The 8,041-nt window shown below is 43.2% G+C and overlaps 1 pseudogene; it reads right to left on the minus strand.

Moving 5' to 3' along the window:
• Window positions 1–705: 705 nt before the first annotated feature.
• Window positions 706–983, minus strand: LOC148123050 (large ribosomal subunit protein eL38 pseudogene; annotated as a pseudogene).
• Between the last annotated feature and the right edge of the window lie 7,058 nt (window positions 984–8,041).

An 8,041-nucleotide genomic window follows, 5' to 3' on the forward strand; every position in this document is an offset into this window, starting at 1 on the left:
GGAAGTTCATACCTGGGAGGGTTTACATCAAAAAAAAAAAAAAAAAGAGAGAACTACTTCAAATAAATAACCTAAAGATGCTCCTCAAGATTTTGGAAAAATAAGGACAAGTCAAACTCAAAAGAAGCAAGTAGGAGGTGGAGAGAAGGGTTAGTAGTTATGAACATTGGTGCTCTGGAGAGAAGCTGGAGCTTAGTTGCCAGCACCCACGCCGGGGAACTCACAACCCTCACAATGGGATTGAAACAGTAATTAAGAATCAGCTTCTTGCTGGGCAGTGGTGGCACAGGCCTTTAATCCCAGCACTCAGGAGGCAGAGGCAGATAGATGAGTTTGAGGCCAGCCTGGTCTACAGTGTGAGTTCCAGGACAGCCAGTGCTACACACACACAAAAAAAAACCTGTCTTAAAAAACAAAATAAAAGATCAGTTTCTCAGTCAGGCAACAATGGTGTACATATTTTATCCCAGCACTTGGGAGTCAGAGGCAGGCAGATCTCGAGTTCAAGTTCAACCTTGAACTCTACAGAATGAGTTCCAAGACAGCCAAGGATACACAGAGAAACCCTGTCTTGAAAACAAACAAACAAAACAAACAAAAATCACCAGTTTATCAGCAAAGAAAAGTCTGAATCAATTCACCAATGAATTCTATCAAACCTTTTTTTTCTTTTTTTTAATTTTTTTTTTTATCTTTTAGAGTTTTTAATAGTCAAACACAGAGGTCTGCTTCATTTCAGCTCCTTTACTGCTAAGCCAGGGGGCAAGGACTGTTTCAACTTCTCAGCTTTCTCCTTGTCTGTGATGACCAGGGTGTAAAGGTACCTGCTGCAGCGAACCTTGAACTTCACATTATCCTTGTTCTTCTTGATCTTGACAGATTTGGCATCCTTTCGCCGGGCCGTGAGCAGCGAGTCCTTGATTTCCTCAATTTTCTGAGGCATGGCGACGGGCGCTCGGCGCTGGAGACCGTACAGCGGCGAGAACCGAAAAGAACGGAAAAAACTCAAACCTTTTTTTTTTAAAAACAAAACAAAACAAAGCCAAAAAGCCTGGAGCTTGGGAGAAGCGTGAGGAGGGAAAACTGCTGTGTAAACATGAGGACCTTAGTCTGTGTCTTTAGCACTCACACAAAACCTCCAGGCATGGTGGCATGAGCCTGTGGTGCCAGCACAGGGAGCAGTGGGACTTAGAGCCAGGCAGAACCTGGGGGGTGTGGGCCAGTCAGTCTATTGAATTGGTGTATTCCAGTTTCAGTGGGGGATCCTGTCTCAAAAAATAAGGCCCGGAGAGCCATTAAGGGAGATACCAGAAACTGACCTCTGACATCTGTGTGGTCATGCACAAGGAAATAAAACCACACACACACACACACACACACATGCGCGAAATAAATAAATAAATAAGAACAAAAAGCAATGTGCCTCAAACTGTTTCATAAAATAGAAAAGGTCCTCAACTAAGTTCACTCCACAAAGCCCATGTAGCCCTGGTAACTGAACAACAACAAAAAGATAAAGATTGGTCAACATGGCTCCGAGTAAGCAATAAACATGACTTTTGGGTAACTAACTATGTAACCAGCTGTGGCAAGGAACCCCTTTAGGGTGATTCTCTGTATTTTGTCCTTAGGGTCAGAGGTGTATGCCCTCACCTAGAATAAGGTGCACCGCATTCGCCAGTGGCTCCGTGCATCAGTTTCTTCATCTCCCAGCTCCTAACAACTCTGTCCCTAGTCCCCAGTCTAGTCATTCTGTAAGCTTCGAGTCCAGCAAAAGATCCTGTCTCAAAAAATGACGCAGAGGAGAGGGGCTGGGGAGATGCCCAAGGAAGCAGTGTTTACCCTGTAATCGCAAGGACCTGAGTGGAGATCCCTAGAATCCATATAGAAAGCCAGACTTGTTTGTAATCCCTGTATTCTTCTGGGAGGGGGAGACAAGAGAGTTTCTGCAAACTCCAAGGCCAACTGAGCTGCTGTAACAGTGGTGAACAAGAAACAGTCTCAAACAAGGTGGAAGGCGAGAGCAGACACTTAAGGGTGCCCTCTGACCTGCATAGAAAGGTCATGAACCATGCACAAGCACTCACACACATGAGCATGCACACACACACACACACACACACACACACACACATCCACACAATTATGGAGAAAGAGACTTTTAAAAATCTAAGGTGAAGAGAGACTGAAGAAGATACCCAAGGTCAAGCTCTATTCTGTACACACATGTGTAAGTGCTCCTACATATACATGCATACATGCATGGATATACACACAGAAAGAAAGAGACAAAAGCAAAGTGGGGGGGAGAGAGAGAGAGAGAGAGAGAGAGAGAGAGAGAGAGAGAGAGAAACAAGAAGACAGGGGCAGTTTCCAGAGTGCTGCAGCCCTTTTTAAAGTCAATGGGAAGACTCCGGACTCCGGGCAAGATGGTGGCTTAGAAGCCTCTTCCCTGAAACTCAGGGAATGCAAACAGTGAGTTCTTATCCGGCAAGAAACAAGCTTGTGAGCAGACTTGCTGAGTCAGGGAGAACTCTGGAACAAAAAGAAAATAGGCAGCAGAGATGAGAACCAGAGCCCAGCAGCAAGGCTTCTCCCATTGGCACTGTGCCAGGCAAATCAAGGGGCCCAAGGAACGGAGGAACTTCAAGAGCTGCTCCTCACACAGGCTGGACCCTCCAGACCAGGAGGGATCACAGTGGAACACAAAGGTCTAAGGGAACTACCAAGAAATCACAACTTCCCTACACCACATGGAGGCTGAAGGGATAAGTGGGTTCCACTCATCCCTTCTCCGAGAAGGAGCACGTGGAGCCCGCTAGAGCCAGGGGCATCTGAGACCATCACCCTTGACGCCATACAACCGTCCCAGGCACTTACTCATGAGTACTGCTTAATCTTACTCTTGCATACGTGTATATGTGTTGGATGGTAGTTTTGCTTTTATTCATTGCTCAGTCGGACTTTAGGACGGTTCTGTGTGTTTCTCTGGTGAGTCTACCATGAGGCTTTGGCGGGTGGGGGTGCACTGGACAGATGGCTCAGCAGTTAAGAGCACTGGCCGCTCTCACACCTATACCTCCAGGTCCAGGCATTTTTGACACCATCATCTGGTCCACGGGTACCTGCACGCATGCAGTGCACATAAACTCTTGTAGACACATACATATAGACATAAACAAATACAAGTTTTAAAGATCTACTGTGTGCCTCTCTCTGTCTGGATGGGAATGTGTGCATGAGTATGGTGCCTGGAGGCCGGAGGTGTCAGACCCCCTGGAAGCCAGTTACAGGCAGTTGTGATCACCTGCTGTGGGTGCTGACAGCCGAACTTGGGTCCTCTAGGAGAGCAGCAACCACTGGGTTTGCTCTCCAGCCCCATAAGACGTTTTTAAAATATACTGTCTGCCCATATCAGCCACTTCCGCTCTTGTTCCTACATCCTTTTCACTTTCTATCATTCACATCCCCTCCTCCTTTTCTAGAATCTGTAGACCCTATGCCTTCCCTGACACTTTGTTCACCTCCGTTTGGTTTTGTTTTTCTTTTCAGAGTAAATTTAATACTTACACTTACCTGGATACCTCGCTACCACGCATAAGCTTATTAACCGAAACCCAAGTATGTATCGTTCTTTGCTTGGCTGTTACTCCTCCAGCAGTCATTTAAGTCCGAGAGATCACTGTTGTTAATTGACTAGTATGACATTTATGTTGTGCTACTATCCAACAGCCGTGATTGTCCTTGTAGTTAATATTCTTCTCAGGGAGTAATATAAAGTCTGCACCAGGCATGCTGAGCTCCTGAGCTGGAGAAACCCTTTTTTCTGCACTACACACATCATTTCTACCACACCGAAGCATCACTTGAACTTTGCAAATGTTCCAATTGAAGGACTATATCTGGCCAATAACAATAATACTAAGATCCCAAGCAAATGAATACCCCAGATGCATAAAATCTAATACACCAGAAACATGAAGACCAATGCAACATAACTCCACCAAAAGTTCCTAATTCTTCAGTAATGGCGTCCAGTGAGAGCAAATTCGGTGGCCTCCCAGGGAACTGAAAAGGAGTAGCTACAATGATGTTCAAAGAGGAAAATAAGCTCAAGATGGGGAACACAAACAGCTGGATGAAATACAGCAGATGATGCAAGACATGGAAGAGAAATCAAGCAAGAGATAGAAATGTGAAGGAAAACCAGCCAGGAATGCTGGAAATGAAAAACCTGGTAAGGCAAGCAAAAAGCTCGAGAGAAATTCTCAGCTCTATGGAAACTCTCACAAATAGAGTGGATGAAGAAGACAGAATATCTGAGCTCGAAGACAAGGTGCCTGAATTGGAGCATTCCAGCAAGGGCAAAGAGAAAATCGTAAAAAGGTACTAGTATGAATTCCAAGACAGAGGCAACACTTTGGAAAGACCTGCTCTGTGTTGTATAGGCATAGAAGAAGAGTTGCATTCCAAAGGCATAGTTTTTTTTTTCCAAAATAATTACAACAAAATTTCCAGGAGTTAGGAAAAGAGATACCAATTTAGGTACAGGACACTGAGCAGATAAGACCAAAAAACCCACAAGTAAATAAACAAACAAAAACAAAACTATTATGGAATATGCTTTAACTATGTAAAGATGAGATGCATTTGTTTATGTTGCAGAATATGTTGCAGAATATTACTTTAACTAGGCAAAGATTTGTTTCATTTGTTTATGTTGCTTTTGTTTAATGATGTAAAGATGTGTTGCTTTGCCTGCCTAAGGGGCCTGACTGGTCTAATAAAAAGCTGAATGGCTAATAGCTAGGCAGTAGAGGGTATGGCAGGGCTGATGGGGAAAGACACACAGAGAGAGACAGAGAGAGAGAGAGAGAGAAAGAGAGAGAGAGAGAGAGAGAGAAGAAAACAAAGGAAGAAAGAGAGGGAGATGCCTGGGACCAGTCAGTCAGACATGGAGGAAGCAGGACAGAAGGACATACAGAATGAAAGAAAGCTACAATGCCCCAAGGCAAAATGTAGATGAAGAGAAACAGGTTAAATTAATTTATGAGCTAGTGGGACAAGCATAAAATAAGGCCAAACATTCATAACTAATAATAAGCCTCTATGTCAAGATTTGGGAGCTGATTGGTGACCCAAAAGAAAGTCAGCTACAAAAAACTCCCATCTTTAGGCTTGGTGGTGGTGGTGCACCACCTTTAATCCCAGCACTCGAGAGGCAGAGGCAGATGGATCTCTGTGAGTTCGAGGCCAGCCTAGTCTACAAGAGCTAGTTCCAGGATGGTCTCGATAGCTACTGAAAACCTCATCCTAAAACCAAAACAAAAAACCTTCCCCTCATTATATTGTAATTAAAAATAATAAATATACAGAACAAAAAAATGTATTTTGAAAACAGCAAGAGAGAAACACCAAGTCATATACAAAAGCCAGCCTATCAGAATGACAACAGATTCTTCAACTTTCAGCCAGAAGAGCCTGGGCAGATATGAAAGGTAACAACTGCTGTCCCAGACTGTTACACAGGAGAACTAAATAATTGAAGGAAAATAAAACCTTCACATGATAAACATAGGTGAAAAGAAAGTATGACCACTTAGTCGGCTTTGCAGAAGACACTTGGAGGAATTTTTTGAACTGAAAAGAAAAGTCAATCTAACCCTGAGACCACAGAAAGAAACACACTATGCTAGAATAGTAGTTAGGCATAAGAGGAATGAGAGGAAAAAAAAATGTAAAACACCACAAATGACAGAAATCAATATACACATTCAATAACGTCTCTGAATATGAATGGTCTCTATTCTCCAATTAAAAGCACAGACTTGTAGACTAGATCAAAAATCAGGAACCATCTGCTTCCAAGAAGCACACCTTACCATGGTAGGCAGATACTACTTTAGAGAGAGAGGATGGAAAAGGATAGTCTAAGAAAATGGACCCAGGAAACAAGCATTCATCACTGTTCTTACATGTGACAAAAATACACCTCAAACCCAAACTAGTGAATAAAGAGAAAAGTGATTACTTCATGCTGGTTACAGGGACTACTGATGGAGAGGACAGTATGATTCTAAACATATACCATAACCCAAGCACAGGTGCACCTGATCTCACAAACATTACTTTATGTGATGCCACGGATTAACCCTAACAATAATGGGTGGTCTAGTTCAATGCCCAACTTTCATTAGCTGACAGGTTATCCTGACCCCCGCCCCCCCAAAAAAATAAGTAATTAAGAAGAATAGAAAGGACCTAACAGATGTCTAGAGAAAGTTCATCCAGATGCTAGAGAAGACATTTTCTCAGCAGCCCGTGGAGCTTCTCCACATAGATCATGTGTTGGAGGTAGTAGGACACAAATCAAGTCTCACCAACTACAGGAAAACTGAAATAATTTCTGTATTTTCTCTAATCACAATGTAATAAGACAAGAAATATCAACAGCAGCCAGGCATGGTGCAGCACACCTTTAATCCCAGCACTCAGGAGGCAGAGGCAGGCAAATCTCTTGAGTTCAAGACCAGTCCGGTCAACTAAGAGAGTTCCAGGACAGTCAGGGCTACACAGAGAAGCCCTGTCACAAAAGAAAAGCAAAAAAGAAACAAAAACAAAAAAAAGAAGGAGAAAAAAAGAAAGATAAAAAGAAAAGAAAAGAAAAAGAAAACAAAATAAAAACAAACAAAAGCCCAGGCCAGATCCTCTCTCTGCCTACAACTTGTGGAGCAGATGTGAGCGCTCCACTGCTGCTCCAGCACCATGCCTGCCTGCCTGCTGCCACACTCCTCACCATGATGATCATGGATTAACCTTTTGAAACTATAAGCAAGCCCCCAGTGAGATGCTTTCTAAATTGCATTCATGTCTTAGCAATAGAACAGTAACAAGATGGCCTTGGAACTTGGTCACTCTCGGTCTCAATGCCTGCAGGTATTGCCCTGGCATGGTGCATGCTTCTGGGGACACAGGTGCTAACTCAGAATGATTATGTTTTTTTTCAAGCTTCTAGAAACATGCTTCCTCTTTTTTTTCCTCCTCCTCCAGAGAGGCTTTATTGACAGGAAAAATTCAAGAGGTCTTAGCGCCCTGTGGTCACGCGTGCCTTTAATCACAGCACTTCAGAGACAGAGGCAGGTGGATCTTTGTGATATCAAGGCCAGCATCATTGATGTAGCTACATGGTAAGTTCCAGGCCATCCAGGGTTCTATAGTCAGACAGACAGACACACAGACAGATAGAAACATCATCAAATGAGGTGCTTAAAACATCCAGCAAAAATCAACCAAGGCCTCTTTGAAGACAGACAGCTGGAGTCCTCACTCAGATGCCTGGGTAGGACAGAGTATCCCCCTTGGTTTTCAAGCAAAAGAACAAATATCAACAGAAACAGATAATTTCACATTGGACACTCACAACATCCAGCAACTGGGGAAGTTGAGACAGTCAGCTAGAGTTCCCCATAGAACTTTCTCTGCGTGGCTGAACTCTTGGCTTCTCTCTCCCATTGCAGGCATTTTTATATTATGGGACAGATACTAGTGACCCCTGTTATAAATGGCTTCCTTCCAACTGTTCTCAAGTCAAAGTGTTGTTATTTCTGGGATGTTTTGCTGTTCTCTTCCCTCCTTGTCACAGAGTCAGGGGACAGCATATTCCCAGACAAGGGGTGTTAGAGAACACTTGAGACAAACATACTTGAGTCTACAATGGAGGGGAGCATCCCACTTCCAAAGCCAGCTTGTCAGTGAGCTCAAACAGCACATGACAATTCACCAATTAATATACATTATAAACTTAAATTATCTTCTGAACTCCACATGCTGCGGCATGGTATACATGCAAATAAAAATGTGTAGTGTTTAAGAAGAAGAAGAAGGAAGGAAGGAAGGGAAATAAAGAAAGGAAAGAAAAAAGGGAAAAAAGAAGGGAGGGAAAGAAAGAGAGAGAGAAAGGAATGGAAAGAGAAAGAGAGAAAGAAGGGAAAGAAAGAAGGAAAGAGGAAGGAAGAAAAGAAAAAAGCTTGATATATAAATA

The sequence above is a fragment of the Myodes glareolus genome, chromosome 2 (genome assembly GCF_982192425.1).
Source record: "Myodes glareolus chromosome 2, mMyoGla1.1, whole genome shotgun sequence".
Lineage (NCBI taxonomy): Eukaryota > Metazoa > Chordata > Mammalia > Rodentia > Cricetidae > Myodes > Myodes glareolus.